This window comes from Procambarus clarkii, chromosome 65, assembly GCF_040958095.1.
Source record: "Procambarus clarkii isolate CNS0578487 chromosome 65, FALCON_Pclarkii_2.0, whole genome shotgun sequence".
NCBI lineage: Eukaryota > Metazoa > Arthropoda > Malacostraca > Decapoda > Cambaridae > Procambarus > Procambarus clarkii.
The window spans coordinates 18913365-18925164 of record NC_091214.1 but is presented as its reverse complement, the minus strand read 5'-3'; the positions used below and the strand labels follow the sequence as shown (position 1 = coordinate 18925164).

Sequence of the window (11800 nt, the reverse complement as noted above, 5' to 3'; positions counted from 1 at the left end):
TGCATTTGGTTATGAGGAATGCTTAGTGAAATATTTATTGCATGTTAACAGACTGAAGTTAGTGTTTTGTGGCAAATTAAATCAAATCATTAGTTCACTTAAGATTTCAACACTTGTTAAACAATATTTTGAATTGTTTTGTATATCATTAATACATTAACATGGTAGATGTTGATGTGCGCGCATTTCAGTGTTGTGAAGAGAATTGATAATTATAGCTTTATATGATAGAAATGTTACTGTTTGCTTCATAATCCATGGCAATAGAGGTATTGATATTCAGAACCATCTTCATTTTCAACAGAAATAAAATGTATAAGTACCAGTGTCCATTACCAACATATACTATTCCATTATTTTCAAATTAGATTCAAAAGTACTGTAATGCTTCTTCTGAAAACAGCAATACCTGTGTGTAATTAGTCAAGTACTCATTGCCAGCCCCTGTAGACACAACTCCTCAGCACACTTGCTCAGCGCACTTACCTACCGAGTCATCATGGTTTCATGTGCATAATTAAATTCTTGTGCATAATGAAATTGAAGTAAAAATATTTGGAGCTAAGAATGCCTTTTATATATTTTAATACACATCTGGTTATATCTAAATTCTCTAATTTCTGGGGGTGGCTGTTTCAGTAGTTCCACTGGAGCTTAAGGCACTAGTACCATACAGGCTCTCAATCTATTAATTACTTATTTATTATTTATTTATAAATACACTGTACAAAATGTAACAATGTGTTTTGAAGTTACATACATTGGTGATTAAGTGGTACATTCTTGCAAAGCCACTAACATGCATAGCATTTCAGGAAGGTCTGTACCAGGTTTTAGGCTTGCGAAGGTTTGCCGAGAACCGGGGCCAGGATCTGATTCTCACACAAGCAGAGGGAGGAAGGGAATCAAAGAGCAACCTAAATCAAAGGAAAATTCCCAGAAATTTACGGGTAAAATAAACGAATCGCTGCTCTTTAAGAAATTAAGTTAAGAAGACAAGCAAACATTAGTTGGCAAAAGGTAAACAATACTTCGGTCGTCATTTCCCCACCAGGTGGCAGGTCAGGTCAACCAGCCACCACCAGGTGGTAGGTCAGGTCAGGTCAACCAGCCACCATCAGATGGTAGGTCAGCTCAATAGATTTGCCATCCATTCACAAACCTGGTAACATCCAAGTCATGCCTCTCATTCCAGGACCAATCTCTATTGTTTCCAACCAAGTGGTGTTTCTTTTGCTTCGGACATTGACTATAAGGATGGGCTGTGCTTGCTTTATAGTTTAACTCATGACTGTTGTGTCTGACCAACATTGGATGTCCTTGGTTATTATTTTGCTTTGACTTTAGGTTTGCCTTCCAAGATGTCTGCCTACATGTCCCTTCTCATTTCAGAATTATCTGCTTTGAGGAGTTTGGGTTCCTCTTCTGTGGATTGATTTCTTTAGTCCCCATGCTTCCAGGACTTGGTTGCTAATATAAAGTTAGTTGATGGGAAGTTAAAGAAGTCAATTGTATGCTAGTGTGTGTTGTGTCTGGCCCGGTCTCTTGTGTGTTTGTGTGTGTGTTGTGTCTGACCCTGTCTCTTGTGTGCATTGTGTATGGCCCAGTCTCTTGTGTGTGTTGTGTCTGGCCCTGTCTTGTGTGTGTGTGTGTGTGTCTTGCCCTGTCTGTGTGTGTGTGTGTGTGTCTTGCCCTGTCTTGTGTGTGTGTGTTGTCTGGCCCTGTCTCTTGTGTGTTGTCTGGCCTTGTCTTGTACCTGGTAACCTGAGCTACTATTTGATGGCAGGTGGGTGAGTTGGCACAAAGATTGTTTACCTGTTGTCAACTGTATTTTGTCTTTTTTTTTAATTAATTTTTTTGTGAGCAATGACTTGCTTTGTTTCATCTGTGACTTTCTGGGCAATTTCCTCTGTTTTGGGTCACTCTTTGATCCCATGCTTCCCTCATTCCTATGAGAGAGGCAGATGGTGATCCTGGTTGGCTATATGCCATTGTAAGTCTGGCACCTGATTTGATTGGGAGGCTCTGTGGTACTAGTGCCTTGAGCTTCGGGCAGCTGCTGAGGGAGCACTCTGAAAGGTGCATTTCATTTCATTCAAAGCATTAATTTTCAGTTTATTTGGCTATGGAAAAATTAAAAAGAGCAGAAATGGTCATAGTTGCTCTCATTGTTAAATAAATACGTATTGCAGTCCAATAAGAAATGTCCTTGTTATCTTATGTGCTTATTTAAATAATGTACAAAATAAGTAACAGGAAATTAATGTTTGTTAACTTTGGCTAGTCAAAATATCATCACACACTTAAATTAACACTTTCCTTTGACAAATAAATAGTACAAATTATCACTTTGTAAAGTTTGTATACAGGCAATTAATTTCTTAATATTTTAATCCAAGAGATTTTATAAGGTGCTATTTTAGCACCAAAACAGATAAATATTCTGCTGGCTGTTTTAATATTAAATATTATACAAGACAAACATAAAGTCAGTTCTTGCTGTGTAAAATATACGCTATTAGAGAATTCATTTTTAAAAATTGTCTCCTTACATTAGAATTTTTTTGAGTAAGTTCTCTGTAATTTCTGAAATTGTCGAGCAAAATTTTTTTTTGTAAAGTTAATAATTACCTCGGGCATATTGAGAATAGCAGTTTTCTTTTTTTCTAAATTAAAACCCAGCACAGAATGTAACTAATATTGATAATTTTCAAGCTCACAGCTTATGTTCTTTCTTTCAGTTGACATTATTACCACCATCATATTGTATATATTATGTTGTTGAACCTCAATGAACAATCAAACTCACGAGCTACAACATTTGGCTGTGTTGGTATTATCAAGTGTAACGCTCGTGTCTTTAGGGACCTAATAATCCCAACCTGACTTGTATACATAATACTAATGTTCAGTATCATCTTACGGGGGGCAAAAATGGAGTTCTTTGTACCAGCTGTCATAGCAGGATCTTGGTCTGTCTCTTGAGTCACACTTGTGGAAACTACAAAATTGCTATGTGAAATTTCTGAGAATTGTGTTATTTGTGATTTAAGAATGCAGATGTGAGAATATGGGACTTGTGTTTGCCTTCTACTCTACAAGTTGATCGTTATAACAAAAATAATTATCTTGGAGAATACTGTATAATGTGATTTACTGTTATATGGATGCTTCAAGTGAGTTGTGTACAGGGGTCTGTGGAATGGGATAATAGTTGGTTTAGAGGTAAAGTAAGAAGAATTTCAAGTATAGAAGGAACATATTAATTGTTACATTTGCAGTGCCTTGTGTATGTTGTTACACCTGATGTGTACTTGTTGTTCTATTTTTTGCAACATTGCACATTCTGATCATTTGAGTCTATTGTTTGTGCAAGAAGTTAAGAGCAGCTGCACTTCGGTGATGAATGAATCGGTACAAGATGTCGTGTACCACTGTCCTAGGGCCTAACAGCTCTGGGTGGTGAAGATGGCCAGTGACTGAAAAATTTGGAAAAGATTCTGCTCATGACATGGTGCCTAGACTCTTGAAAATAACTTAAATATTCTGTTCAACCTCTCCTAATATAGCACAGATTATTTTCAGGGGGTAAAATATCAACATCGTTGAATTATCGGTTTTGCTCCGAGCGCGTTTAAATTGATTATTCCTCAGACCTAACCACCACGCATCGACTGCAAGATGTATTTGAAAATCAAATGATCTTTGTTAGAGAAATGTTCTGAAAAACATTGCACTATAAATGTGATGTATAAAATTTGAAACAATAAGTACTCTATTTGAGAGCTTTTACTGCATTTTGATATTAAAATTAACTGGATACTAACTTAATTTTGGTACAGGTGTATTATACATATTCATGCATCAAAATGATGGATAAGATATTAATGGTTGTGTGCTGTGGGTGTTGTTGCTTTTGTTCTACAGTGTTTAGCAGGATGTGTTGAGTGATATTATGTAGAGATTTATGTACAGTTTCTCTGCACTCCTGTAATTACTTCACATAATGACAAACCTTTAATGCACTACGTTATCACTAAATTTTAATTATAAGTTCTTTCCAGCCAAATAATTGTTTCCCTTCATCATTATCTGTGATATAACCTGTAAGCAGGTGTCAAGCACAATGAAATCTGAAACTCAGAAGAAGATAAGCTAGCATTTTGCTCCCTTAACAAAGCTTGTACGCCTTATAGTATCTAGCACGCAATACGTTGGCGACGAGATCAAAGTTGTGATGTAAATACAGCCAGAGGGCTAAACCCTTGTGTTAGTGAAGTAATATGCATGTTTTGATGTAAATTACAACCTCTGCTAAAATACTCACAACCTCTCTCTCTAAAACATATTTGTCTGTAATAGAATGCTAGCTGTATATTATATTGAAAATGGGTATATACTAATAAAATATTACAAATATTCAGATATTCACAATTCAAATAGTTATATTATTTAAAGTTGTTATACTTAAGAGTTCCGTAAATGTAATAGTCGAATGTTGTATTATCATTTTGATATTGACTTAATATAATGACAATGTATTTCTTGTGTTTGTTATGAATATTTGATTATAACAGGTTCAAGCAATTGTTGACCACCATCACCCGACCGGTGAGCACTCGGCCAGCAAGGTGCGCTTCAAGGAGGATGAGCCCGCCCTCGACTCTGATGCAGAGGCAGAGATGGTATGCTTATCTGGTTTATGTAGATTTTTGTGTGTACAATGTTATAAGTGTATATACTTGCGTGTTTGCATTTTTTGCATACACTGCTGGACTGTATCTGTATTTTACTGAGGACAGAACTCATGAGAGCTCCAGATGGATAAAGTTCTAATCAAATGTGATGAAGAAAAGGACCTTGTGGTAATCCAGCCCATCTTCCTGTTTAGGTAGTACTTATAGTAACGGTGGGGACCATCGTACGTGTATTGATGTAAAAGGCAATTAGAAAGTAGAAATTGGTACTGTTGAATTTGGACAAACTGGAAAAGTTTTTGTACTTTTTTGGTGCACAGAAAACTTAACCTAACCTAACCTAACCTTCCTAGACCTAATATAGTACATATAGGTGTTATACTAGGCCTAGGAATATTTAAGTTTAGTTTTAGCTGTTTTAGGACTTAATATTATGTGGTTGTTTTTTTCATTGGCATCTTGTGCATAATACTGTTGCCTCTTATTGTGTAGTGCTGGCAGAGCTGCTGCTGTTGGCTTTAACATAGTTAAGTGTAATGGCTAGTCAAATAAATTTAAGCACATTTAAATATATTTGGAATTTCTAAATATATTTAGAAATAAACATATTTCTATTTATACTACCTAGTATAAATTTACCTGCCAAGTAAATTTCTGTAGCTCTGTTCCGCAAGTTGTCTTGAGCTTTTTTTTTTACCTCCGGCCCAATCATGCATCTCCTGAGCCATCATGGTCATTGGACAGGGTCCTCGATCATTTCGCTTTCCTTAGGTTCACGTCTGGCTCTTTGGTCCAGTAAAGGCAATGTTTTTACTGGCTCTTGCCTCCAGTTTTAGGATTGTAGGCTTCATGGTCTTCTCCATAGGTGTGATGGATCTGCTCTTTTGGCCCTAGTATGCATTTGTTTCATTTGCAACCTTCTCGTCTATTTCTAGCAAAGGCTGAGTCGGTGGGCTTCCAGAGGGGTTCTTTGGTTATTGATGCTTGTCGATTCAGCCAGAGGTGCAATTGTGTGTGTCCCATGGTGGCAAGTTGTCTCTACCTGCTTACAACTGCCTCTGCTTCAGTGGACGCTCTTTGGGTTGATCTGGTCTTCTTGGTCTCTGTTCCAAGGCTCATATTTCTGAAGTTCTTCGCAGTGTCATCAAGGCTACCCAGTATGCAATCTATCTCTGAGCCCATAATGTTAACAAGTATGCTGCCATTATAGCAGTCTTTTCTATTATGTCTTGGCTGGATATTCAGGCTCTGGAATTTTAGTGAACTAACAGGGTCATGGTGGCCAGGTATTTAGTCAATGTCCCTGGTTGTCTTGAGTCCTGTGTTGCCCTGGGTGGTGTTTCTTGGCCATTGGTCTCTACTTCGACTTAAGTCTGACTACTTAGAAGCAGAGACTGCTGCCTCTCCTCTCTGGTAAGTTCCTCAATTTTTCTCTGTAGTTATTCATAGCTTTTAAGTCATGTGAACACAGCAGCTATCTGCAAAGGTTGGCTGACTTTCTGGATGCTTTCCTGGTGAGATTGTGGAACATCATTTGCTCTGCCTTATATGATGGGACTAGGTTCTAGATTCTAGGGGGACTGGTCCCAGGTGGGCTAACAGAACTCGCACAATAATTGTGATGTAGAATGGAGCAGTCTCAGTGGGATGGGTACAGAGAGCCACTGGGGCTCTATTAGTATTAAATACTAAAGGTATAAGAATAGGAATTGTTGTTAATGAATATAGAATGTGAGTATACATACTGTGAGTGACTTGTAAGTTGAGGCACATAACCTCTTCCATAAAATTAAGGTTTGTCTCGAAGAAAAAAATATTTCCTTGAAATTAAGGGTTTAATGAAATTGGTTTCCATTAAATTAAAACAAGTTATGCAAGACATTCTTTGGCTGCTAGTTACAATTGGCTTCAACATACTAATGTCTTACCTTGTATAATTATTAAGGAGTGATTCCTCAAAGACTGGCTGTAATTTCAGAGTGGAGCATCTGAAGACACTGAGAAGAAGACCAGTAAAAATGAAAGTTTTAAGAAACTTCTTACAATCAAGCCGTACGTACATCACACTTGTTTCTTTAGATAATAAGTGAATACAAAATATGGAACTACCTAGTTAAATTAATCATAATTGAGAACTGTTTGCTTCAGTTGTGAACAAAGTTCAAGAAGATAAATTAGATTTTTTATTAGTGTTTCTATATTTTGAAACTTAAATTTTTTTTTGTGGCATAATTTTTAATTCTAGCAGTGGTATGATGAAAATGGATACCTACCAACACTTTGTATAAGGTGTGTGTGTGTGTGAGTCTGGTGTTTAATGTGTGTGTCTGTGACAGTAACCAAGATTAATCCTCAAACGGTTCAGCTGGTAATGTAAGAAACAAATGTCCTCGCATAACAAACACACATTTACTCTTATGAATTATTAAAGTTATCATAATATATGCAAGTAAATATTTAGGAGGTTATTATTCTTTTCATCATTAAATATTGTGGCTAATAAGTCATTGTTATTACAGAGACGAGGCAAATGTACGACGCATGCACACTGCTGTAAAGTTGAACGAAGTCATTGTGAACAAGTCTCATAATGCGCAGCTTGTTATTATTAATTTGCCTGGACCACCTAAGACTTCAAGACCAGAATCAGAGAGTAACTACATGGAATTTTTGGAAGTTTTAACAGAAGGATTGGAGAGAGTATTGATGGTGAGAGGTGGAGGCCGGGAGGTCATTACCATCTATTCATGAGTCAGTATTTATTATATATATATAATAGTTATTTTGTGTGTGGTGTCCAGCATATTCACAGGAGACTGGGATACCGAAAGAAGGTTTACAATGTCCATATCCATTTATAAAATTGAGGTTAAAGGTTTGGTGATGAATGATAAGTACATAATTTCCAATCTCTCCTTTGTCTCCAAAGCAATTTACACTACTATAGCTGGTAATTCTTCGTGAAGACTAGGCAGCAATTAGTAATGTATTGAATACTAAGAGTGAAAATTTATGGCAGCAAATGCTCTTATGGTAATGAGTTAGAATAATAATTGTGGTGTATTTGTGTGGTTTTTGTAGCCTGAGTCATGGAATGAGGCAGCGGTGAGATGAATGACTCTTCCTCTGGACGTCGCTGTGTTTACTAATGTTAAGGAGACCCCAGAGGAATGATAGCTTTGATTTAATATTAGTATGAAAGAACAGAAGATTTATATGAGGTGCTTAGATTTTATAAAGATACATGCAGTGGAATTTAACAATTTTAACCTGATTAGTATAATAGAATTGATGTAAGTTATATTTTATGTTTATTAAGTTTTATTCCTTTTTATTTGTATTACCGGTAACTGTTAAACAATGGTGTCTAAAGATTGCCACACACAATACTCAATATGTTTACAAAGTTACAAGAATTATCAACACTGTCATGGCCATTTATGCTTAACCCATTTAAAATTTTATACAAAGAAACTTGCACATGTTTTCTGCTCGGACTTTATACAACACTTTTTTTCTAAATGTTGATTCACTTGACGTTGAGGTGTCGGTGAGATGACTCAAAATTTACACTTTCTGTTGCTTATTTAGAATTTAATATTTTTATAATAATAGTTTTTAAGATTTGAAATTTCTTGGTAATGAATGGCTCTTGTGGTAATATTTAAGGCAAATCTTGCAAAGTACTGTTAATTTACACTGGCAAATAGCAGCATTTTCGGTGATAATTCCTTGTGTCTAGGAATACAAAACAATTACCCATTTCAGTACTTTAAAAGTTACATTATGTTGTTTAAATTATTTAATATTGAATTGTAGTGCCAAGAGGTTTATCAGTGATCTTACTGAAACTAGGCTGCCTGTGTTCACCTAGCAGTAAACAGGTACCGTACCTGGAAGTTGGTTGACTGTTGTGGCTCCAATCCTGGCCAATGGTCACTCATTGGCAAAGGGGACCTTAGCAAGCCTAAAAGGATTCCTGTCCCTCAGAATGGTAAATATCTTGTAAGACAAAAAATTAAACTACAGAAGTAGTTAATTCCATTACTACAGAGAGCAGAATGAGAAGTAAAGTAACCAACCTGGAGCTCACCACAGCAATGATCATAACTCGTCTCACTGCACATGTTAAGCTAATGCACTGCCCTAGTTCAAATAATATTTGACAAATTAGGATTTTTCTGGGTAGGTGTCCTCAGTATGTGCGAAACACTGGCCATAATTACTGTACAGGATTTACGTAATATACAAATACTGTACTGTACTTGCCGAGTAATCACTAGTCTCATCTTCTGTACTTTTATAAATATAATATTATTACAGGATTATTTTTATTATTATGAAAATTATTTGGAACAATGCAGTGACTTGAACCAGCATTCTAATGACTCCTGATGCTTGCCTTAACCAAATCAGTCATGGTAGGACAAAAGGCAAGTGTTTGAAGTCGCTAGAATACTGGTTCAACTAACTGCATTGCTCCAAATAATTTTCTCATCGATATATAATACCATTATGATTTCTTTGTATTATTATTGTTATTATTATTATTATTATTATAGTAGTTCTGCAAGATAACAAGAAGTCCAAACCTGCCTTGAGGAGATTGCACCAGGTCTCTGAGACCAATTCTTGCCTACCGGGTGTTTTTTCTTGGGTAAGTGTCAGCTGTTTTTTTCATATTTCTATTTCCACTTTAGTGGAATTATTTCTTTGGGGCTTTTCCTTTGCTGTAGTCAATATTGCTCTATTTGCCCCATGATGTGGCAGCTGTATCTCCTGGTTCCCAAATTGCCTTTGGCACTGATTGTGGCAGACTACAAGGGTCACACCTGCTTACTGGAGGTGCTCTGTTTCTGTGGCAGTACATGAGAGCTGCGTAGTCACAGGTTGATCTTTGATCCTCGTCTTTAGATTCCTTGACTGTGTTGTCTGCTCCTTCAGCCAAAAAATGAAGTTCCTAAACTGTTTGTGCCACTCGTACAGAATGCAGTGACAAGACTTCTTTCTCTGCAGTCATATATTTTGGCTTAAATTTTTAGATTTTTTTTTTTTCCAGGATTCTGCTTGGTTGCTCTACCCTCATGTTCACTATCCTGATCTCTTCCCTCCTCTTTCCATTGGGAAGGTTTTACTGGTTTTTGGCACCAATTTTTGGCTGTTCCATACCCTGTTTTTTTTTTCTTTTTAATTATTTTTTGGGTAGGAGTTCGTGTGCCTCTCTTCACTCACTTACGAGTTTCTCCCTCAGTAGATGACTCCTTTTTCAAAGTCAACTTGTTTTCTGACTTTGGCTTCTGGCACTTTGGTTCAGGAGCTTCACATTCTTCACAGGAAGTGTTTTTTTCTTTTGGTTTGTTAATTAATGGTTTTCTTTGCCTCACAGCCTTCTCTTGTCAGGTTTTGGCTAAGGCTAAGACTTCTGCTTCCTGGAAGGGTTCCTTAATCATTGACACTTGGTTTGTATGGATGAGGTACATCATATTTTGTCCTGTAGCAACACTGCTGTGGCACTTCAGGTTGAGGCTGTGTTTGTGTGTCTCGCATCCCGTGTTCCGAAAACCTGGCTCTCAGATCACCCATATAGTGATTGCCTCAGCCTTCCAGCGGTGTATCCTCACTCATGATATTCAGAAGTTTGCTGCTAGTGACGTCGTTTTATGCAAATACTCTTATGTCCATGGTTAATGTTCAGACTTGGGGCTTTTGCACTGGAATTGGTGGCCTTGTGCCTATTTATTGGGGTACCCTCTGACCTCACCACACTTGCTAAGTGCACAGGTGCAACCCACCAAGTGATGTCTTGCTCTATGCCTTTTTTCTTTTGTCCTCTTCTACGGTAAATCCTGGCTGCATTTTTCTGATTACTGATTAATTCTTTGATAAAAAATGCAAGCCTCCTGTACTGAGGCACCATGCCAAGTTAGCTTGGGAAGTATGATCTCCCAGAAATTCAGCACTACCAGTAGATGTAATGAGTTTCTGATGATGCTCTTTAATTGCTCCCACCCCAATCCTATTCCTTTTTCCATCGAAAGATGAAGGTATGTTTGGGCTGCTTGTTAGGAGTATGCTAGCAGGGACCACAGGTGTTCTGGGTTGGTGGTGGTCAAGCGAACATGGTTGGGGTGTTTACATCGCAGCAATGATGGTTTGCCGCATTATATTCGGGACCTCATTTTTTCAAGTAGTTTTTTGTTTTGTAGCACATATATTTTCTAGAGGATATTTTTCCACGTTTAGGGTGGATCTCTGATCCCCAAGATCCCCTTGCCTCAGAGAGTGCCAGATTCTGGTCCTGACTCCTGGACAAAGGTGGGCCTTGGAGGCCTGTTGTCTCTCCCTAAGGCATGACAGGACCAGCACTCAGCTTTGAAGCTACTGAGGACCATACCAGAAAAAGGGCATTTCAATGCACTTATTACATGATTTTTTTTTTAGTAATGGGAATAACCACAACAATTTTTTTAACTTTATAATACATTATTGATGTTGTGAGCTTAAAGTAATTGAAAATGTGATTACTGTAAACTATACAAATATTTTACATTTTGTCATTACAAGCTGGAGAAAGCCCAAGGACCTTGAGTTACTCAGGAATTGACACTAGTCCCAGACAAGTGCAGAGAGACAACTGACACAAGTGAAAACTAAATACTGTACTTGAAACAGATACTGGGATGTTAAAATTAGGTACTTTAATGTTAGAATGAACTAGCAAGTAAGCCATCGTTCATACACATATTCAAATGTACTATATATGCAACACAAAAGTGTAGAGGAACCTGTACACCAGACAGTTGAAGGCTAAGGTTTCAAAAACTTTGCTAGAGCTGAAGATCAACCCATGCAAGCACAGTTTGAAGAGTATGTAGATACAAATAGTGTACACATACACATAGTTGCATAGGGTCCATATCTCAAGGAGCATCAATAAACTCAAAAAAGTGCAAAGGCACACGAGGAAATGGCTTCCAGAGCTGAAAAACAAGAATTACGAGGAGAGGCTAGAGGTGTTTAAATACGCCAAAGCTAGAAAGATAAAGAAAGAGGTGATATGATCACTACATACAAAACAGTAACAGGAATTTACAAAATTGAAA

General features: G+C 37.2%; 1 long non-coding RNA gene across 1 annotated transcript; it reads left to right on the top strand.

Annotated features, from left to right (window-relative positions):
* The first annotated feature begins 668 nt into the window (after positions 1-668).
* On the top strand, positions 669-8316 carry LOC138354945 (uncharacterized). The gene is made up of 4 exons (XR_011223741.1): positions 669-950; positions 4578-4685; positions 6676-6749; positions 7217-8316. It is a non-coding gene; the product is annotated as an uncharacterized lncRNA (long non-coding RNA).
* Positions 8317-11800: the final 3484 nt, after the last annotated feature.